The sequence below is a fragment of the Natrix helvetica genome, assembly GCF_964273705.1.
Source record: "Natrix helvetica genome assembly, chromosome: 7".
Classification (NCBI taxonomy): Eukaryota; Metazoa; Chordata; class Lepidosauria; order Squamata; family Natricidae; genus Natrix; species Natrix helvetica.
Window position 1 is genome coordinate 42,190,001 of NC_138558.1, and position 23,268 is coordinate 42,213,268.

General features: G+C 41.3%; 1 protein-coding gene across 1 annotated transcript in view; it reads left to right on the plus strand.

The window, feature by feature from the left end:
* The first annotated feature begins 265 nt into the window (after positions 1 to 265).
* Positions 266 to 23,268, plus strand: part of SLC7A2 (solute carrier family 7 member 2) — a 45,779-nt gene continuing 22,776 nt past the window's right edge. The window contains exon 1 of the mRNA XM_081959250.1: positions 266 to 417. The gene's annotated coding sequence lies outside the window, so the exon portion shown is untranslated. The remainder of the gene's footprint in view (positions 418 to 23,268) is intronic.

The following is a 23,268-nucleotide window of genomic DNA, read 5'->3' on the forward strand; positions in this document are numbered from 1 at the left end:
TTTGAGGACGCTCCTTTCCATGAGTCAAACCATCCCATTCCCCTTTCCAAGACAACTTGGGAGACCTTCCAATTCCTGCAGGCAGGAACTCCAAGAGCGCGCGAGGACCTGCCAGCCACTGCCTTGCCTCGCCTCGCCATTGGCTGGAAGGGCTGGGCGGACTCCCCGCGTTCAGCAGCAGCTCTCCGGGCGTGGGAAGGCAAAGGGGGCCTGTGAGGGGGGCGGCCCCGGGTGGAATGTGGGGGCGGGGCCAGGGCTAGGCGCCAAGAATTACGGATCCCTGAGCTCTTCGGCCGGCTCGCTGTCGAGTGAGCAGCAAGCGCGGCACGGGCTCCCCTCTCGAAGCATCCGCAGCTCCGCTTGCCTCCGCTTGCCGCAAGTCCGCCTCTCCGCCCGCCAGCACTTCAGACGGCTCCAGTGAGTGGACGCGTCTCTTCGGCCCCCTCGTCCCTTCCCCACCCCTTCTTTCCCCTGTACACGCGCGCGCGCGCGCGAGGACAGACTCCTCTCAGCGGGCGCCTTGGCTAGAACTGCTGGGCGGTTAATGAGGCTTCCCGCTGAGAGCTGGGGAGGGATTTTTTTTTTTTAAAGCAGCATTCCGTGGAAAGTGTTTTTCTTTCCATCAGCACGTGGGGACAGTTTATTGAGGCACGGGAGGTGGCGGGAGGAGAGCAAGGCTGCGGAAAGAGGGCGCTCTTTGGGAAAAGCAGATCGCGTGGCAGGGGGGAGCGGGGTGAATGGGGAGCGAAAAGGCTGGAAAGCGTGAACGGGAGAGTCGAACTCGATTTCATTTAAGGATAAGGTGTGAATCGCTTGCTGGTGTCTGAACTTTCTCCTTTGTCGCAATCCTGGATGTCGCCGCATCTCGTCTTGTGCCAGTAGTAATACCCGCGTGGCTGGCAGATGTACAGCTGATGCAATTTCTCCTGTCAGCGACTCTTTCCGCCAGGGAAATGCCGCTGTTGAATCTGGGCTCTTCTTATGTGGCGGGTGTAAAAGAAAATCGGAACCCCACCCCCCGGAAAAGCTGGCTAGCTAGCTTAGGATCCCATGCAAAAATCCCTTTGATTGCACTTTCTATTCTGCTGCGCTGTTCCAGAGTCCTATGAAGAGATTCTGTTGCCAGGTACTTGTTCCAAAGTCAGTTTAGAGGAGAAGTGAAATTTATGAGGCAGGCACGCTAGTCCCCATGAAGGGCATAAGATGGTAGGAATGTTAGCAACTCAACCACCACCCCTTGTTTACTTCTGCTTTGCCTGATCTGTATACTGTGGGTGAGGTAAAGGGCAGCTTGGGGTGATTTTGTCCTGTTCCCGAGTTGAGTTGGTTCAAGCTGGTTGCAAAGTGTATTTATAGTTAAAACTTCATGACAGTGTGTGGAGTTTACGCAAAGACGAAATCATTCGGTTGTCTGATTCAAAACAAAAGCTGTGATGCCTCATGCAAGAATGAAATAAAACACCAGGGCATTTCACTTCACAATGGTTAAGTGTGAGTTGGAAGAAAAAAAAGAGGCCAGAAATATTCTAAGCGAAGTTCAAAATTGCCTGTCAAACTTATTTCATCCTGAAAGATCATTTGAACAGCTTTAACTAGGGCTAAGTGATTGTATACATTGCTAAGAAGTATATCTGATCTGGGGGAAAGCCTCTGGCTTTCTCTGGGCTCTCTCTTCCTCAGAGCAAGAACAGGATTCAGATAAACCCTTTTCCTTGTTAGAACTGGCTTTGCTGGAGGACATGAATTATCCTCATTCTCTCTCTAAGGTACTAGGTCACTTGGTCTTTGGGAAGCTAGCCCAAGCCAGTTTTCTCTCTCTCTTCAAGCACCATCTTTCATACATACTTTAAATAAGAAAGAAATTAGTGAACACAGATGGGAAATCCCAGTAAATTAGTCTAGGTCTGTTTTACAATAATCAAGAGTGATTAAGCATGAGAGAGAAGTGGATCAGTGACTATACATTGGACATCTTGCGTTCTTCCTGTAACAAAAATACATAATCTGTGTTTACCATCGCAGCCTATAACTTTGTTTTTTGCTGTTTAAAACACTTTGGAGGATCACACTTCCTGCTAGAACAGGGGTTTCAAAGTCTATTTCATTGAGGGCTGCATCAGGGTTGTGTTTGACCTGGGGAGGGGGACATGTGGCCAGGGAGCGTGGCTAGCTGGACGTCACTTATGTTGGGGGAGCCTGTGGCAGCCCAAATGATCTGACAGTGAAAACGGGCTCATGAGCTCTTTCCGGATGCAGTGGCCTCCTGCAATCCTCTGCCAGCAAAAATGGAACTTGGGAGGGCCACACGTTTTCATTGGCAGAGGCACCGTGGGCTGGTCCTTTGCTGTTTCCAGCACCCCATGGGCCGGATCCGGCCCCCGGGCCTTCAGTTTGACACCCTGTGCTAGAACATAGATTATTTTTAAAAACCTTCATGTCTTAATTCGTGCATGGTTTATAAAAGTGGCTGACTTCACATAGCACACCTTTTTCAAAACTAGCTAAACAAAAAGTGCAATGCTTTCAATATATAGCTATTCCTTATTCAGAAGAATTGAGCAAATAGTGCAGTGCCTTCAACAAGCACACAACTTATGTTCACCTTCTTTGTATATGTGTAATTTTTTTACTTCCAAGTACTGTTTACAAGTCATGTCATTTAAGTTATGTTGGCCAATCATACTGAGTGGCATTTCAAGTCATATGGCAATACAAATGCTCCTTTGTTAAGGATTGCGTTACTTATGTTGGCATTGCTTGGTCTGAACAAGGAACTCAGAGTAAAATCTAAAATCTGTTAAATTTGCTGTAAATCACAAAACTGAATAGCCAGTTTTCTTGAACACCTTGTTCAAGACGGTTGTCTCTATTCCAGAGTGCAGTCCTCAGATTGATTTAAGTTGGTGTGTGGGTGGGTGTTTTTGTGTTTAGGCCTGCCACATTTTCTACTGTGGGAAAATGGGAAGGGGGATTATATGGTGTATGGGTGAACACACACACACACACACACACACACACACACACACCAGATTTGGGTTTTCCCAGATGTGCCAATATGACATCCCTAATAAAATGGAATTTTGAGGAAACTCAAGTCTCGGAGTCTTCTTTTGTTGGGGGTGTTACATGGAACCCTGTCAGGGACATCTTAACAGTAATCTAACAGAATGATATATAGTGACTATCTTCCCTTAAACTCTCAGAACAGAAAATACAGATGTTATGTAATTTCCCTACCAAGGTTGTACTATACTACACTACTTTTACACAGTGTATGTTCCATTCCCTCCAGTTGCACTGACAACCCAATGTAGGACAAAGCCTGTATTATGCATACATATTACTTACTGACATGAAGAACAATGTAACATCAGAGAGGTGTTGCGTTCCCTTTCATTGGATTTTTTTTTTTAATGTTAGATAGCGGACAGCTGATTTGTCTTTGATGTTTTAATTTGGCTTCTGGCACTGAGAAAAGAATTGGCTTGTTTGGTGGCCTAAATAGACCATTGCAGGTTCAATATAGTTTGATATAATTACTGGCCTCAAGACAGTCCTTTTCAAATATATTCTGTTGGCAACTATTCTACTAGGAATATGTTGCATTTATTTATTTGTTTTGTACTTCTGAAAGAATAACCAACTTAAACCATTACGGCAAAGCTGATTCTATGTAAATATGCAAAAACAAAGAAAGCACACATTTGGATTTAGGAGCATTTTGATCTCAAAAAATTATAAAACCCATCGTGGTTGCTTTATGGTTATAATGCAGCTACTTAAAATAATAAAAGGCTTAATTCAGAATGTAATGAGTTCCTTGGTTTTGTTGGGATTTACCAAAAGCATCTCTTGAACAGCTCATGTAGTTGGAATCGTCGTTTAGGCTCAAATTATCATATTTAATATATTATTACAAGTTTTATTTCTCACGAAATGAAGTTATGTGATTGTGATATATACCAACATTTATTTTGCTTTAGGGAAAGCCAACTCCATGCTATAACATAGTCTTTATTGATACATGGTTTGGTTGTTCAGTTGACTGGTTTAAAAAACATGATTTCAGTGGGATTTCTAACACTTTGGTTATTTATTTATTTTACCCCTTGTGTACTGACAGATGGGGGTTACACTTAGCCCAGTGAACCAAATTAATGAGCAGAACCTGCATTAATTTACTGTTGATGTTGCACTTTGTGTCTGCACACAAAGATGGTGCAGAACTAATCTGCTTAAAGTGAATGTTTATGCAGTATTTGCTTTTCCTTGGTGGCCTTTCAATCTAATATTAGATGCTAGAGCTGGAGGGGGCAGAATCTGGACTGGTAAGAAATCAGGATGTGAAATTGATGTCGATAATGTCTGCGGTTCTTTTTTAGATTTACAAACCACCACTGAGAGCAGTAATTTCGCTATTAGGTTTTTTGATAGTCTTGTTGCAAATAACTAAGGATGGCATTTTTAAAAATAGGTAATCTTTGTTTTTCACTGGGGTAGTTGGAATTAGTATTTCAAATTAACCTGTATTCTGTTTTGTATTGTACCATAAACCTTTAGTAGAAAATGTGATATTGAACTGGTAGCTTTTAAACATTCTTGCTTTGACAGCAGTACCTTCTCTATCTCATAATGAGGGATCCCTTTTCCCATTGAAAATTATTTCACTTCTCTTATTTATGCGCTCTGTTCTTCTAGGGATATTTCTATGAATTTTGTATGGTTCTGTAGCAGTCTAATGTCTGCTATATTAATGACAGTTTCATAAACCCTTTTGGACATAGCAAACAAAATATTTTTGGACATTGGCTAACGTTTTAAATGCAGATATATTGAACCATAGGATAACTATATTTTAGTTACTTTTTTAGGCTAAAACTAACAAAGTGAACGTGGTAATTACAGTTTCTGTTGTTTTGGATGTTTGTTTGTGTCAGAAGCATCACACTTAAAACAAGACATACTATACAAAAGTTAAAAGTACAAGATTAAAATATGTACAAGTTAAACAAATCTTGCCCAGAAATTAGCAACATTAATTGCGTTCTGTCATGCTGCCATGAGATCCTCAAGTGTACACTGATCAGGACACATAGGACAAGTGTCCTATGTGGGACACTCTACATATATATTGTTGTCTGCCTGCCACCAGAATTGCGAAAGGCAGAAGGCACCAGAGAGCCCATTTGTTGAGGGTGTCTTTGGATCTTGTTGTGTGATCTATTCAATGATATTTCCATACTTTCCAGCTTTCGTCAGGGCCAGTTTCCAGCTCCTCCATTGGTTCATCCAGTATTGGTTCTTCGTTGCTTTTCATAGGTTCACTCTGCTTTCAAATTCTTCAGCCTAAGGAAGTTCTCCTGGATTTTAATCTCTGATGAGCTGGTTATAGGCCATAGAGAAGGTGCTCTCTAGATAGAGATGATTTAAGCCTCTCTCTGTATACTGCTAATTCTTTGCGAACGGTAGGTGGGGCAGTGCCTTAGGCAGCACCAGCTAGGTGGTAGATCTTATCTAGAGGAATAGATTTAAGGCAGGGGTGTCAAACTTACGTTGTCACAGTGGCATCATATGACGTATCAGGATTTTTTTCCCCTTGGCTAAACCGTGCGTAAGCATGGCTAGCGCGTGGTGTATCCGTCCAGCAGGCCGAGAGTTTGACAGCCCTGATTTAAGGCATATCCAATAGCAATTCTGCTAGCTTCATTCAAAGCAACATCTTTTTTTCCCAGCATGTGCTGATTTATACCAGACTAGACAGGCATATTCACCTGTCAAGTAGTAAAGAGCCAGAGCCGTTGTCTTAGGGACCCTTAGAGCTCATTAATGTGAATGTTGTTTTGTCCACTGACTTTCAGTTTAGTGTTGGTGGAGTGCTGTTTTTATGTTAGGGTCCTATCTAGTGTGACAAAGCTCCAATAACATCCCTTTCCATATAATATGCAACAGCCTGCTTATTGTAATGATGTAAGGCGTATACCTGAGTTTTTGCTGGATTTGGTCTTAGCTGGTTATCATAATAGTATTGATCCAGTTCTATCAGGGCTTTACTTAAATGTTGGTCAACCTCCTCAAATGTTTTCCCTGTACAGCTATTGTTGTTTTTGATTTAAAAAAAAAACTATTGTTTAAAAGCTACAGCTTTATTAAAGGACGATTACATTTTTCTCTTGCTAAATTATGGTACAGTGCTCTATTTGGACAAGTTGGAAGAAGCTACCATGATGTAAAACAAGGGAGTTCATGTAATTATCTTTGCTGAGTTTGTAGTAGGTTCTACAGTCCTAATGGATTCCATTCCATCCTATCCATTTCTTCTAAAAAGCCCAAAAGCAGCGGAAAGGACCTGTACTTCATATAAATAATAATAACTACATACAGATAGTCCTTGACTTATGGCTATAATTGAACCCAGAATTACAGCTGTAAGTCATGCCAGCCAATTATCTTTTTTGAGGTAAGCCATTAAGTAAATGCGACAATTATAAAGCAACACTGTAGCCCTTAAACAAATCAAGTACATGGCAGTTTCCAGCAAAAAATGTAAATTGTTTATATGTGATTGCAAGACACTGCAGATGGCCATAAATGTGGGCTGGTTGCTGAGAGCTCAGAATGCAATCCCATGACTATGGGGTGGTGCAGCCGTCAGAATTTTGAATCTGGGTCATAGTTCTGGGGAGGTCCATTGTAACATCAAACAGCCATTAGACAACTGGTTGTAAGTCAAAGTCTATCTCAGGGGTGTCAAACTCAAGTCCTGGAGGCTGAATCCGTCCCGGGGTGTGCTTAGATCTGGCCCATGAGGCCGCCCTGGAAACAGCAAAGGACTGGCCTGTGGTGCCTCTACCAGTGAAAATGGAGCTCGGGAGCCCTCCCAAGGTCTGTCTTCAATGGCATAGGGTTGCAGGAGGCTGTCACAGCTGAAAATGGAGCTCGGGAGCCTGTTTTTGCTGGTAGAGCGTTTGAGCTACCACAGGTGCCCCCGACATGAGTGACGTGGAGCTGGCCATGCCCATGCTGTCCCTCAACTACAACCCTGATGTGGTCCTCAATGAAATTGAATTTGACACCCTTGGTCTATCTGCACATTAATGTAATAAATAAATAAAAACCATCAAGAAATACTTGAAGTTATATTTTTAGCACATTGGAAAAACTAGCAAATAAGTGTGATATTTATATTTATTTTTCTGTTACTATTTAGAATTTTTATGGTCATCATGTTAAAGACTGGTTTTGCACATTAAGCTGAATCATAATACAGTGAACATGCTTTGTGAAATCAAACAATGTAATTTATAAACCGTAGTTTATGATTATTAGTGAGTCCAGTTAATTGAATTCTTAAAAATAAGTTGTATTTAAATAAACTAATACACTGTATGTACCAAGTCGTCATCTATCTCAGATTAAAGGTAATGATGGTTAAAAAAAAAAAAAAAGGGAAACCATGTCATTGATTTTAATAGGCTCTTTTGCAACTTGAAGATCTTCCTAAAACTTACAACTTGTTATGATTCCCCCTTAAGAATCTTGGATTAAATTGAATTTAATAAAATATACTCTTCTTTTTTTGGTATATATGTTGAATAGAAAAACCCTGCTTTCTAAAACAGTAGCTAAACATCTGGAAGGTTTGATATACAGGTTGAACAAATGACCTTTAAACTTTCCTCTATAACGTTATTCTACAAAATGTGTGTGTTGCTTACCTTACATTGGAATGCAAAAGACTTCTTGACAGATTTCTAAAATAATTCTTTGCTGAGCCATATCATTAGTTTGCTTATGTTATCTACTACTAACTTTTCTGATGCATTGGACTTTGTCACAGAACATTTTCACTGTATTGGCTTTTGAGAATTTCCACGGGTACTTTTATGTAACAACTTTATATAATAATAAATTTAGAATACGTTTAGATGTGTTTACATTCTACAAAGCAGTACACCGTATACATATACGTATGTATGTATATGTGTGTTTGTGTGTATTTGTATGTATATGTGTATATAATTACAATACAAATGTAATCACTTTTGGATTACAATTATTTAAGATAAATTGAAATTTAAGCATATTTTGAAAAACAAGTTCTCTAATTCTAATGGGAGATTGCTAAGACAAACTTTTGCAGAACACACACCCTGGGTACTTCACTGTGAAATTATCACAGTTAACCATAATTCAAAGTACAACTCCTTTTCCATCAAACTGATCCTGTGTAAGATCTTGCATTCAAATCATTATCTCCTAGTCCTAATACATCTGGCATCTTCCACCTGTATCTGGCGCACACCCCTCCCCAGAAGACTGGAGAAGAGGAAGACCAGCTGAAGTAGTCCATTTTTCAGAATGTGTTCTTGTTCCTGTGCTTGGATTACTTAATTTCAACCTCTCAAATTTCCTATGATGCATTTATTTTGCAGAGTTAGCCTCTGACATTAAAAAAGCAGACACCCAATCCATTCCTTCACATTTAATCTGTAATCGTCATTTCAAGATAATATAAATTATCCTTGGAAGTAAAAGAAACATTTATTTATATCTTAGGCAACTAAAGCCAGAGAGTTCCTTTTTCAAGGTGCATGCTTTACTTTAAATAGCACTTAATGTATCAGTAACAGCATGGAGTATTTTCCTTGCAAAAATAAAAGCAATCACTTGAATGTTTCTTCCTATACAAAGTTAGGACAGCGTGGAAATTAAGTTCCATTCATTTTTAACTGCTCTGTGCAGGTACAATTATATGGCTGTGTATTTTAAACCACGTACCTTATGAAATACATTGGGAACTTGATGAGAGATTTTCAAGCCGATCACATCATGCCTGCGTCAAATGACCTTCTGCTAACCCAAGCATATGTTGCAACTTTCTCCACTGACTGAAATAACCATGGAACAAGCCTGTCTGGAGCCAAAAGAAGGTTGCGGGTTTGCATTCAACACATGCATAGAGAAAATACAATATTTGAAAACTTCCTGTTATGTGGCACTAAACACTGCATGAACCACATGTTGTAGGAATGAAGGATGCGGTACCTCCAAAAGTAGCTGAAAAATAATGCTTACTTTGAACATCCTGTTTCCAAAAAGATAGTAATGACTGCAGGATCCAATCTGGCTCAGTTACAGGGACCAGAGCAGGACTGAAATGCTACCGGTTTGGACCGGTTCACCCAAACCAGTAGTAAAAAAAATGTTACTGGTTCGGGAGAACTGTTATTTCCGACGATCAGCTGTTATGCACAATTTATATTAGCTAGAAAGCAGAATTTCTTGCTTTCTAGCTAATATAAATCGCGTGGCACAGCGGATCCCCCCCCTCGCTGTTCTACTTACCTTTGCAGGCACGCTCAGTAGCAGGCTCCGCCCACCAACCCAGACGTCATCACATCCTTTTTAACGCTCTGCGCATGCGAACTGGTAGCGAAGGTAAGTAGATTTCACCCCTGAACCAGAGGTTTATTGTACCGCATTCTGGTAAAGAGAAGTTCCCTGAAGATGGGTTCCAGCACAACTCTGAAAGATCCAAAGACTAAACCACTGATCCTGGTGGCTGATTCAGATTGGTATGCTGTAACATTATCCCGGGACACGTATATTAGCCTTCATTCGATAGTAACGACTACTAAATAAAGAAATCAGAATGTTATATTGTTTGTTTTTTCCTGCATGTATTATTTTACAAATAACTCAACGTGGTGAATATATCCAATACACTTTCCTCCTCCAATTTTCCCCAATGTAAGAACCATGTGAGGTGAGTTGGGCTGAGAGTGAGGGCCGGCTCAAGGTCACCAGCTGGTTTTAATACCTATGACAAGACTTGAACTCACAGTCTCCTGCTTTTTAGATTGGGTGCCTTAGCCACTAGACCAAACTGGTTATTATGAGAGGTTATTATTTCTTCATGTTGGAATGCAGTTGACTTCTAATGATATTGCGTTGACATGGGTGCATTTGAGGGAAATAAATATTTCCCTTGAATCAGTAAATGCTGTAAGTTAACCTCCTTAAAGCCCTTGACTTATGATCTCAATGGAACTTGGAATTTCAGTCTTAAGTTATTGTGGTCATAACTCAAGGCAAAGCTGATTTTATGTCCATTTTTATGACAGTTGTAAAATAGGTCACCATGGTTAAATGACTCACGTGGTCATTAAATAAATCCAAAATACTGGAAGGGCATTTGTTTGCCATTTTCAATCGGGAAACAGCCAAAAACTTGCAAATTGTAGTTTCCTGTAACAGGTTGTAAATGTGAGCCTATTATCAAGTACCCAAAATGAGCACACAGTTGTAACTTCAAGGACAGATCCTAAGTAACATTTTTCTAGCCCATGGTAACATCAACTGGTCATTAAATGACTGGTCCTAAATCAAGCATTACCTGCATTGACATTTATGGCACCTTGTTCCTTAATATAGAACAACCTCTGTGCTGTGGCCCAGTCCAGGTGGTGGCCTATTTGGAACCAGGCTGCACAAATGCAGCTCAACATGTGTGAGTGGCAGGCCGGCGTGATGCACATGCGCAGCTCAACTTACGCAAGTCAAGCTGCATGTGCATGCACACTGGTCCACCATTTGTGCAGGTCGAGTGTGCATGCGTGTGCATGTGTGCCAGCCCGCTGCTCACCCAGCCCAGTTCCCATGTCCCCCCCCCCTCAGGTCACCAAGCCACAAAGGTTGAGGGGAGGGATAGGGGAACTGGGCTGCCTTAATACGATGACCACAAATTCTTCTTTGCATATTTGAGTTCTTACCTAGATTTTCATGGTTTTTGAATCGCATGTGGTCAGAAGGAATGCTTTCCTTACTGTTTTCAAATCCAGCATATTTACAATGATTACCTTTCCCACAAATCAATTTAAAATCTTGTTTTCTTAGCTATACATTACTGAGAGTCTATAATTATTATCTATGATTTTAAAAAGGACCTAAGAATAAAACAAAGCTGCTGATCACAAAAATAAATTGCAGTAATGGTAACCCATGGGAAAAAAAGAAGAATTAAGACTGGTTGATATTTTACCTAATTACCATGCAGATAAATCATCAGCTTATCTGGTTTATGGATAATGTCCATAAGCGCAGATAGAAGCAGTATGATGAAAATGCAATAAAAGCATGGTTTAGTTCCTTAAATTTGAATGGACAGAAGTGATCTGTCACTGACTTTATTATTTATTGCAGTGTCAATAAACAATACTGTGAAAATATTTCAAAAGCTGTTTAAATTTCATATTGACCATGCAATTTTAGGTACACAGAATTTTGTGTGTTTCCCCCTTGATGTATTGATATTCCCAGACATTTTTCAAGAATATCTTTTCAATTATAAAAATGCCATTTTATAGAAAGACATTACAGTAGACTATTTTCAACTACTGTGTATTTCTGGGGAGGCAAGATCATAGACCTGTGAATGTTTTCTTTTTGGCACATTTTTGCAGAAAATGTTTGCCTCTTGCAGCTGATCTCATATTGAAGTTTAGCTTATTATGGGCATAAGGGGGTAAACATAACAAGTTACTAACTAATTTGCTATGTGAATTTGGTAAAATTTGTCTCCATTATCTCTGATAATCTAAATTCAACTTCTTGGAATCGGAATGCATTAGTCTCTCCCAAATCTTGGTTGACTAAATAAAACAGTAAAAGCAACACAACCAACTTGGGGGTTAAAGGGGGGGAATTACTATTTATGGGTTCTAAAACGTTATTCTATTCTCTGAATAGGATGTTTCTAAAGTAGTTTACCAGGTGTGTCCCCTCCCCCCCCCCCTTCCTATCACTCAAACTTGCAAGTTTAAGCCATGGCATTATTTGCATTTCTGTTTCCTGAGCTTCTTTTTCTTTTTTGTTGCAAATTTTTGTATAGATATTGCATTTTGGTTTTTCCCTCAAATAGATTTATTGAATGTTAACTACAAGATTTAATTTAAGCCTGTGCCTTTAAAGGCTCTGTTCCTCCTCCAGCCTGTTTTTTTTTAAAGTGGCTTGAGGTGGAGCTGAGTAGGGCACTGCCAAGAAAATTATAAGTAGTGGCCTCAATTTGCTTAGGAACATCCAGCACTTAGCGTATGATACAGTCGTGGTCTAGATAACTGATGTGGAAGTCTAGAATAAATAACTGGCTTTTATGGTTTCATAGCTTTTAGATATGTCTGTGGAATACATACTTTTTTTTCCTGTAGAGAAAAATCTACTGCCCAAATGAAATAATTTTATGAGATCACTTTTAAGTTGGAAGTATCACCTGTCAACAAAATTAAATGTGCCAGTGTGATTTATTTTTGAAAACATAGCCAAGGAAAAGGAAAAGATTTACAAAGTACCATTTTCCTTCCCTGCCTACGACTAAGGAGAATTTGAAAGTGCAATTGGTAAGTTTTGGTATTTATAATTTTGTTTGCTGTGTCTCACAAAATGCAGGCTCCTTTGGAAATGAAACACAAATAATTACTGTTTTTTTAAAAAAATAAAAGTTATTGAGAAGAATGCTGTTTGTTTTATAATGGATCTGCACTAAATGTTCAAGCAACAATGGTGTATAAAAGATTACATGATTACTGTAAATGCTGTTTCTTCTTAGTTGATTTTTAGTATATCAGATAGAATTTTTCTCTATAACACATGATATACTTCTTTCAGAAATCAGTAGCTTATTCACTGATTTTACAATGTACATTATAAATCACTGCTACTGTATTTTTAATATTGTCCTCATGTATATGGGCATCGGGGTATATTCTTATTCAAGAGTTTTGATTTTTTTCGGTTTTGTTTTAAATCTTAGCAGGTTTTGTTTTAAATCTTAGCAGGAAGGCATATCCTAAGTGTGACTTAATTTTCACTTATATTGGGAGAGCTTGCTTCTACAGTATATACATCTGAATGTTGTACAGCAAATGTTGTTACGTATTGATATACTATATTTACTGCTGTCTTCTGCCCAACCTAGCAGTTTGAAAGCAAAAAATGCAAGTAGAAAAATAGGGACCATCTTTGGTGGGAAGGTAACAGAGTTCTGTGCGCCTTCGTTTAATCATGCTGGCCACATGACCACGGAGAACGTCCTTGGATGGCGCTGGCTCTTTGGCTTTGAAACAGAGATGAGTACTACCGCCTAGAGTCGGGAATGACTAGCACGTATGTGCAAGGGGAACCTTTACCTATTATTTACTGCTGTAGACATTTTAGTAGTACAAATAATCCTAGACTTACCACCAAAACTGGGACCAGTGTTTATATTGCTAAGCAAGACAGTTGTTATGTGAGTTGCACCCAGTTTTATGACCTGTTTTTTATAGTTGTTAAGTGAATCATGCGGTTGTTAAGTGAATTTAGTTTCTTCCATTGACTTTGCTGTTAGAAGCTGACTGGGAAAATTGCTAAATGACTATATAATGCTGTGATAGTACTACCATTGTAAATACATGCCAGTTGTCAAGTGCCCAAATTTTGATTACATGACTATGGGAATGCTGCTAGGGATGTAAATCACTTTTTTCAGTTCTGTTGTAATTTCGAACAGTGCTCAATGAATGTCTGTAAGTTGAGGACTACCTGAATTAGAAATTACATTGTGTTTGAAACAATCACTTTACTTTCAATACTGTAATGGTATGTTTTTATTGTATGAGATACAAAAAGGGTTTGGAGATGCAATGGTTCTGGCACCATATTCTAAAATACAGTTTTGAAGTGGTAGAGGGTGTTATGGATTTGACAAATCACATTAATACTCTTTGTTTGAATTATCCTTTTTGGGAAGGGACAGAGAAGAGTCTTGTTGCATGTATTTCAGAAGTGGTATTCAGCAGGTTCTGACCAGTTCTGGAGAACCGGTAGCGGAAATTTTGAGTAGTTCAGAGAGCCGGTAAATACCACCTCTGATTGGCCCCACCCCCATCTATTCTCTGCCTCCCGAGTCCCAGCTGACCAGGAGGGAATGGGGATTTTGCAGTAACCTTCCCCTGTAGTGGGGAGGGAATGGAGATTTTACAGTATCTTTCTCCGACTAAGCCACACCCACAGAAACGGTAGTAAAAAAAATTGAATCTCACCACTGATGTATTTGTGGCAATGAAAGAGAGCAACAAATAACTCTGCTAGTATTTTTTTTTCTTGAGAAAATTGTGGGGCAAGATGCACCAAGTGATATGGCTCATAGAAAAAAAAACTTTACTTATTTCACTGGCCAGCGAGGGAAACTGAAGTCTGGAAGTCTTTCTTAAAGTGAGTCTGAACACCCTAGAACAGTGATGGCAAACCTTTTTTGGCCATGTCAAAAGTGGGGGGAGCACAGGGGGGGTCGTGCACCGTCGTGCCACACACACAATGCTATGCGTGCGCACCCCCCAGTGTGCATGCATGAGTGTAATCAGAGACAACCCCCCCCCCCCGTCTTTTACCGTGGTTTTTTTGCCTTCCCCAGGCTCCAGAGGCTTTCTAAGAGCCTGGGGAAGGCAAAAGCTGCCTGAAGCCTCCTGAGGGCAAAAAACGGACCTACAGGGAACCCGGAAGTTCAGGAACGGTGATTTCCAGTTTGTCCGTAGGGCCGATTTTCAACCTCTGGAACCTTCAGGGAAACCTCCTGAAGGCCTCTGAAGGCACTGGACGTCGAAAATTGGCCCTATGGACAAACCAGAAGCCACCATTCCTGAATTTCTGGTTTGCCTGTAGGGCTGGTTTTTCACGCTTTGGAGGCTTCAGGGAAGCCTCTGGAAGGCGAAAAATGTCTTCAAAAGAAGGCCAAAGTCAATTGGCCAGCGCGCGCATGTGCACTGGCCAGCTGACAGGGCAACGCCTAGCGTGCCGTGACAAATGGCTCTGCGTGCCATCTGTGGCACACGTGCCATAGGTTCACCATTACGGCCCTAGAAGTCTCCTATAGACAGTGGTTTAAACCAGGGGTCTCCAACCTTGGCAACTTTAAGCCTGCGGACTTCAGCTCCCATAATTTTATTTATTTATTTATTTATTATTATTCATATTTATAGACCGCCCCCTCTCCCGGAAGGGACTCGGGGCGGTGTACAGTCACTAAAATACGTTATAAAATACATACAAAACAGTTAAATAATTAAATACGTAGGTGGAGGAGGTTGCAAGACTGTACATAGAATAATAAATATTAAATATAGTATATAGTATATTAAAAACTTTTTAAAACCCCAAACCCAATTAAAATAAATAAATCCCCGGGAGGTAAAACTAAGAAAGTGCCAGGCCAGCTGATTGAAATAGGTTCCCCTTGCCAAGGTTGGAGACCCCTGGTTTAAAGTCATGAAGGTCCTTCTGTGATCCTTATATGCTGGTGTGTGCAGCTGAAAACTTTCACAAGACTATAGACTCTTAAGGCAGTGCTGGCAGGTTTAATAAGAAGCTTTATCTTTCCAGGATGGCTTAAAAGAGATAATATGAAAGACACAGAAAAAACCCAAGAAATTGTAAGAGCAGAAGAGAAAAGCTGAAAATATGCATATCAGAAGCAGATTAGCTGAAGCTGTTAGTGAGAGGGAATACTTGTAATTTTTCTTTTTGTGTAACTACAAAGGCTGTATGAAGGAGTGGGCAACTTAATGGCCTAAGGCTACATGTCAAGTTCCTGATTGCCCGAGTAGCACCCTACATTCCCTTATAACTGTATTTGCCGAAACCGGGGACACAAATCCTCAGCACATTTAAGGAGGAAGCCGATTAAAATTGTAGTGCATGTCCTACCATAAGGTTAATACTGATTTTTTTAAAAGTAAGAAACCTACAAAAGCTCCCCCTATTCCAAACCAAGGAAAAAAAAATACTTTCATTGAGTTTGCCCTTCATTGCTTTTCTGTTGTGCCCCTGGCGTTTCCTAAAATGTCAAATTAACAGGAGGCTGGAGACTACTGTTTTAATGATTGGGACCCTCCACTGCAAATGCTACAGCAAAAATAATGTCAGAGGTTCATGAATTATTGGAAGAGACTGACTTTGAAACCTAAGTAACTGGGAAGATAAATGGAAATAAGTGTTGTTGACAGGTGACCTAAGTGTCTCAGTGCTTCTAATGTAGCCCAATATAAATGTGAAGACATTCTTGGACCAGTCTGGCAAGATATAAAAGTGGTGTAGATTGATTTCTTAAGGGTTTTCAAGAAGTCAACCTTCCTAATCTACTTTACAATGAAAGTATGGAGTCCCATCCAAGTACTAACCATTCCAATCTTGCTTAGTTTCTCTGTTGTACAAAATTAGCTAGAGCAGTGATGGTGAACCTTTTTTGGCTCGCGTGCCACAAATGGGGGGAGCGCAAGGGGGTCGAGGGCAGGCGTGCCGCACCCATAATGCAATGCGCGACCCCCCCATTTTTACAATTTTTTTGCCCTCCCCAGGCTCCAGGAGCTTTATAGGAGCCTGGGGAGGGCGAAAAGAGCCTCCCCCACCCCCCTGGAGGCTTCAGGGACCGTCCCTGAAGCCTTCGGAACGCTTAAAACCACCTTCCGAGCAAACCGGAAGTGACTTCTGGGTTGCTCGGAGGGTGGTTTTAAGCGCTCCGAAGACTTCAGGACCGTCCGAGGCTTCCCTGATGCCTTCGGAGCGCTTAAAACGACCCTCCGAGCAACCCGGAAGTCACTTCCGGTTTGCTCGGAAGGTGGTTTTAAGCATTCCGAAGGCTTCAGGGACGGTCCCTGAAGCCTCCGGGGGGGGCGGGGGGGGCTCTTTTCGCCTTCCCCAGGCTCCTATAAAGCCTCTGGAGCCTGGGGAAGGCGAAAAATAGCTTTTAAAAAGGTCAACTCAGCTGGCCAGCGCGCGCATGCGCGCTGGCCAGCTGACAGGACAGCGCCTCGCGTGCCCTGACAAATGGCTCCGTGTGCCACTTGTGGCACGCGTGCCATAGGTTCGCCATCACGGAGCTAGAGGCTTCCTCTTGCTAAGACCATTGTAAATATATACCAACATTTCAGGTTAAACTATGGAAAAATAGCTGACTCTGACCCATGATGTATTTCCCTCTATCCCATAGCCTATCTTCAACCGTGTACGTTCTCAGCAGGCTACAATCTATTTCTTTGATATCCACAGCATGTTTAAGTTAGTCTGTTAGAAAAAAGACACATCCTCACTTACAAGCATAGAGGAATTCTGTATATGCATGTGCATGTGGGAATGGATCGTGTGTATTGCCAAAAAGTCTATACAAAAGGGTCCGTGTAAACCTCATAAATCAAGCTTGACTGAAGAGACTTAGTACAATTAGATAAAGAGTGTAAAATAGAGATTGTGAAGTCTATTTGTATATATTCTCCAGTAATAATGATTTTTAAAGAAAGACATTATTGTTGTTCCAAAGGTCTGCTTTACAAACTTTACAAAGTACAGCAGGTATAATTTTGCTAAGGGAGTAGAATAATCTCACATCTTTAAAAAAAAGAAAGCAGCTATGCTGTTGCTGATTCAGCCCAAAATGTGATCTTGAGTTGGGATAAATTATTCACTTTGTGTTGATTAATTCCTTCCTTTCTTGTGTGTATCTCTCCCATTTTCTTTTTCTCTTCCCTCCCTCCTTCTTTCTCTTTCTTTCTCTCTTTCTCTGTCTCTTTCTTTCTTTCTCTCTTTCTTTCTAAATCACTCGAAGGTTTGATGAAAGCAGTCACAAGTTTAGGGTGAAATAAGTCTTTCTCCAAAACTTGAACCAGGATTTCAACAAAAACCTCTAGGTCAGCATCAAACTCAGGTTTTGACTTTTATCCAGCCCACCATCTTCAAAAGTTCAGGACAGACCAGGTCTCTCCAGCTTAGATTTCCCAAATAGCCCTGGCAATCAGGAAACCATGGATGTGTGCCACCTCTGAACCCTCAGCTACCTTTGATACTACAAGAAGACTTATTGATGCTCAACTATCATGGGCTTTGGGAGAGTGGCCACCACAAGGGATGGAAGGCAAGCAAAGCTAGGAGGCATCAGAAAGCTAGGATGAAGGATGTCTATGGGGATTCTTGGTCATCCAGGATGTCCCAAAAATGTTTTTTTTCCAAGAGGCAGCTGGACTTTCTGCTTTTTCTTTGAAGACCTTTCACTTCTCCTCCAAGAAGCTTCTTCAGCTCCTCCAGAAGCTTCCTCAGAGCTGAAGAAGCTTCCTGGAAGAGAAGCAAAACATCTTCAAAGAAAAACCAGAAAGTCCAGTTGCCTCGTGGAGGAAAAAAACCACCTTTGGGAGAAACAGATGAGGGCAGCTGGTCCTAGCCTATGCCCCTCGTGTATGGGCATCCACCCCAAGGAAGGACTCAACCCCGCTTCAAAAAGGGCCCATGCTCCACAGTCAGCTAATCTGCAAAAGCGTGGAGGTGGGCGGGGGGGACACGTGCGTTCAAGACCAGTCACGCCTAAGTTCCCCCAACGTAGTGCCCTGACGCGCGGGGGTGTAGGCGGGTGGGCAAGAGATAAACGTTGTGGGTATGGCATGCCCCCTTCCCCACAAAAAGCATCTCAGGCGGTTTCTTCAACCCTCAGCTGCGCTGTGCTTTTGCAAAATAAGCCTGCCCTCAACCGAAAGTGGGTGTGTGGGCAGCCGCTGTTGCTACTCACGTTGTTCATGCTCATGCTGGCGATCCGGAGGGCAAGGGGAAGACGTTTCTCTTCTGCCTTACGACCTCCTCTGCTCCTCCTTTACCCAAAGTGAGACGCAGCTAGCGGAGAAAACCCAGGGCCAAGGTGCCCCATTGTAAAGTTGAGCCCCTTTTCTATGCCAAGCGGGAAGGGAGCCTAAGCAAAGGAGGAGGTGGAGAGCTGGGCGCAGGAAGGGGGAAACCCTTGTGAGGGTTGCCTGCCGCCAACTATAAGCCAGTTGATCAGGGTATCGTGCTGCTGCCCCTCGTGCCACTCTTTGAATGCGCCGGACCTCTTATGGGCAACCTGGTTCTGGGAATCCCCCCCCCAAAAAAGACCGACCACCCGTCGCTCTGGTTCTTCCAGATTTTTCTGGGGTTTCTTCGCCTCTCCAGACGATCTTGAAAACCTGCAAGGTTGCTTTGGGAGGGGGACAGACGGGCAGCATCATTCAAGTTCGTCTATTAGCAGTGGTGGGTTTCTAATTTTTTTAGAACCTCTTCTGTAGGTATGGCCTGCTTTGTGGGAGTGGCTTGCTGGCCATGTGACCAGGCGGGAGTGGCTTGCCAGCCATGTGACCGGGTGGACGTGGCTTGGCAGTCATGTGACGTGGGCGTGGCCAACTTTTAAAATGTGGTGAAACTCACTTAACAATGCTATTGCTTAGCAACCAAAATGTTGGCTCAGGAACTCTGGCATTGAAGTGTGCAAGTCATAAAGCTGTCAAGTTACAAGACCCTTGCACCCCTAACCCTTTAGAAAAAAAAACCAGGGGTGTTCAAACTTGACAGCTTTAAGACTTTAAGGTTTAGATAGGACTCTTAGAGGCGGGCGGGGCGATTGGTGAGACAGCCAATCAGTGAGCGGTGGGCAGGGCAAGCGTGGTGTGGACGGGCAGGAGGGAGCTGGAACTGGTTCTAAACGGCACGGTAGATTTGTGGAACCTCTTCTATAGAAGAGGTTAGAACTGGCAGGAACCCACCCCTGAGTGTGGGCCAGAAGGATGTTTTCTCTGTCAGGGCACACGCCCTTGGAACAGCCTTAAGATCTGGATAGTTCTAACCCTGTTGGCCCACCTGGGATGTCTTGAAGATCTGGCTTTTCCCTCAGGCTTTGGGACCAGAATATTAGTAAAGCCTGGTGTATATGTTTTGTTCAGTGCTGTGAGGCTTCATGACGATCCTCGATTATTTTGAATTGTGTATTGCTTTATGGCTTCTATCTTACATAATTTATGTGCATATTTTGTTAGCTGCCCGGGGTTATTTGGTTAAAAATGGCAGACATATAAATAAGAATGAACGACAAATTTTTGTACATACCTGCTTAATTAAATCCAGTTGTATTCGAACAAAATATCCAAGATTTCCCTGTAAGGTTACACTCATTAAGCAACTCTCTTCAATTAAATATATATATAAGGATTAATTCCAGGTATGTTTGTTAACTATCTGGGTCCCTAGAAATGAGAGCTTTTAAACTATGTTTCACACCATGTATAGTTTTTCCTGCAAAAACTATATTCAAGATAATTCAGAACATAAATGCATTACAATAGAAGACATTTAAAATAATAGAAGAATCTGTATTGAATGGAAAGCACGATGGAATGAAATGCTATGCTGCATTGGAAGCATGCTGGGATAAAAATGTGAACGTAATTGCCCAAGGATTTAATCTTAATGGAGGGGCAAAAACAACAGATGCTATTTTGCTACTCCCAAGATAAACATGACTGCAATGGAACATTTTGATAGTGTATGTGCAGTGGTGAGGTTGCTTTGTGACCTGCAGTCGTTTAACAACTTTGTCCACTGGAAAGGCTGTTTACTTTGTACTTAAAAGTAAATACCTAGTTAATAGATCATTTGCTTAGGTAAACTTCAGAACTGTTATGGGGAAACCGTGTATTGAATTGCTCTGTAAAGCTGTCATGCTACACCATTTCCCCGAGAGTAACCTCTTTTGCAGCTAGTGGGATTTACCTCTGAGTAGAATGCACACATTAAAATAAAGTCATAGAACATAGAATCTTAGGGCTGGAGGAGACCTTGGAAGTCTTCTAATCCAACCCCCTGCTCAAGGCAGGACATCTGATATTTTCCAATATTTACTTGGAACTGTTGACCTGGGTTTTAGTTTAATGAATTTATAGCACTCAGGTGAAGTTTTTGGAACCGTTCCTGAAAGTTGTGGTGTTTCTTGTGACTTAGGTCTATATAAATAGCACTTATACAATAAGTTGCTCATTTAAATATCTCCATTCATCACATGTGTTTGTTTGTTTTTTCTTTTTTTTAAAAAAGCAAATGGTTGAAACCACTAGGTGTAAACAAAAGGTAAAATTACTACTGACCATAAAAGATAGTGTAGAAACCTATAATGGATTATTAGGAAGACATTTTCCAGATTATCTGCATTAGGGGTAAGTAGGGTCTATTTAATATTGGGTGAGAGAGCAAATGTCCAGTTGTAGGTCAGAAATTGAAAGAGCACTCTGGAAGAAGACAGTGGTAAGTAACGTATATTATTGCCAAGCAAATGAAATAGATCTGTCCATGCATCAGTCAGAAGTCAAGCTCAGTATGGAATATTTACTCTTATATACTACCATAAAAATTTCCCTTGATCTGATGACCTTCCGAGGAGTTGGCCTAGGTTCTCATACTCTCAGTCAGTATGATAGTTGGCTACTAGGGTTCCTTTACACAAAATCTTAGTATCAAAACATCCTTATCTTGCATTCACTGTACTTATTCATTACATGGTAGTTCTTGTGTGGTCATTGCAATTGCTTGTTCAAATCTCCTGAGAGCTTCATACAATTTGCAATGATGTCTTAAGGATTTCTACCAGTGTTAAAACCATAGCCTTACTGAAAATTGGAGAAAGGGCCCAGCTGATTTTGTTTGTTCTGAAAATTGCTAAGGCATGTTAACCTGGTTGGCATTAAATGGAAGACCACCAGGAATGGCCTTCTTTGGGAATTCGGGGGGGGGGGGAGATGCACAAAGCAGTGATGGGAAACCACTTCAGCATTGCTGCCAAGAAAACTACAAGATGTGTCCATGAAATCTTCAGGAACTGAGCTTGACTTCTAAGGTAGCATCGTTCATATGTTGTGAAACTGCAACTATAATTAGCTATAATATCTGTATTATGTGTGAGAATTTAAGGCTGATTTTACGTTGCCTGCAATTACACGTAGGCATCTCTGCATACCTACACTGCAAAAGGATTATTGGATAAGTCTAGGTTGCAGATGGCTGCAGACTTGTCAACATCCCAATTGTGTGTTGTTTGGAGATGCATATCCCAACCAAGGTTGATTGGTTGATCTGACTTCCGGTCCTGTTCTTTGCTGTTTGAGTGCCCCCTAGCCAGAACATTACATTTGCAGAAATATAAATGGAACATGTGGACCAGTAGTGGGTTTTGGCTCCCGTTGCAACCAGTACACTGCAACGGGAGCCGGGCATGCACCATGGGCATGCGCGCTGCGCACACATGCACACCCACCGCCTGCAACGCTCCAGCTGCTTGGCGGAGTGTTGTGCAGGGGCCGTATGCTGTGCGCGCATGAGCAGATGGCCCGTTTCCTTCAAATACAGGTAAGGAACAAGGGCAGGTGGGCGGGCCCTCCAAAGCACTGTTCCAGTACGGTGGCTGCTGCGTCCGGCAGGCACCGGTACATGCATACCAGGGTGTACCGCCTGCAAGCCATCACTGACGTAGACAACCATTCCTTATTAAGAGATGGATACCTTTCCTGATGTGTAGTGCTGGAGAAGTCTGCTCAACTCTTTCTTATTCTGTTTCATTAAAATAATCGGGGTTGTAGCTTTCTTTAGCATGGAAGATTGTCTTTCCCCACGAACTTGAACCTTTCTGCTTTTCTTTAAGTCTTTTCCCTGATCCCATACTTCATCAGAACTAAGATCAAGATCTGATGGCACACAGTGCAGCAACTTTTAGGATGCGAAAAAGTGATTAGTGACTAGAAAAAAAGTCTCTTTTTTTTCTTCAGCACATATAAGGGAATAACTACCTATATATATAACACCTACCATTTATACATTTAGCATGGCATCAATATTTCAGAAATACTTCTTCCAAAATATTCTTGAGTGGAGAATCATCATCACTCCACAGCATTGTCTCTATGGATAACAATGATCAGTGACAATCTAACAGTTGCCTCTATTAACAGATTTGCTGCTCTATAGCAAAATCCTTTGCCTCTTTCTTGATGATCCTATATAGCAATAGAGTATTGGATTAGCTTCCTTTTTCTGCAAATAAGCATTTTGCTATCCACTTAGAAATGAAATAGCTTTAGCAAACTGGATGGGAAGATCTCATCTGGCCAGTTGGCCAGAAGATCTCCATCTCTAAATTAGCAAGAGGTAGAATATATTTATTACATCCTTAGTCCTTACCTATACTGTAAAAATGCCAGTTATCCAAATCCATAGTAAAAAGAACAGCTCCTCCAATTTTAAAGGGATATCAAATTAACATTTGGTAAGAGTAAACAGAAACGGCTTCCAAATAAAAGTGTAATTAATTTAAAAATGTAATTAATTTAGAAAGAGAAGAGAGAAAAAGCCAAGATCTATTTACATGTTTGTTTAAGTGACAAGGTTTTGCCTGACAATTTAAGG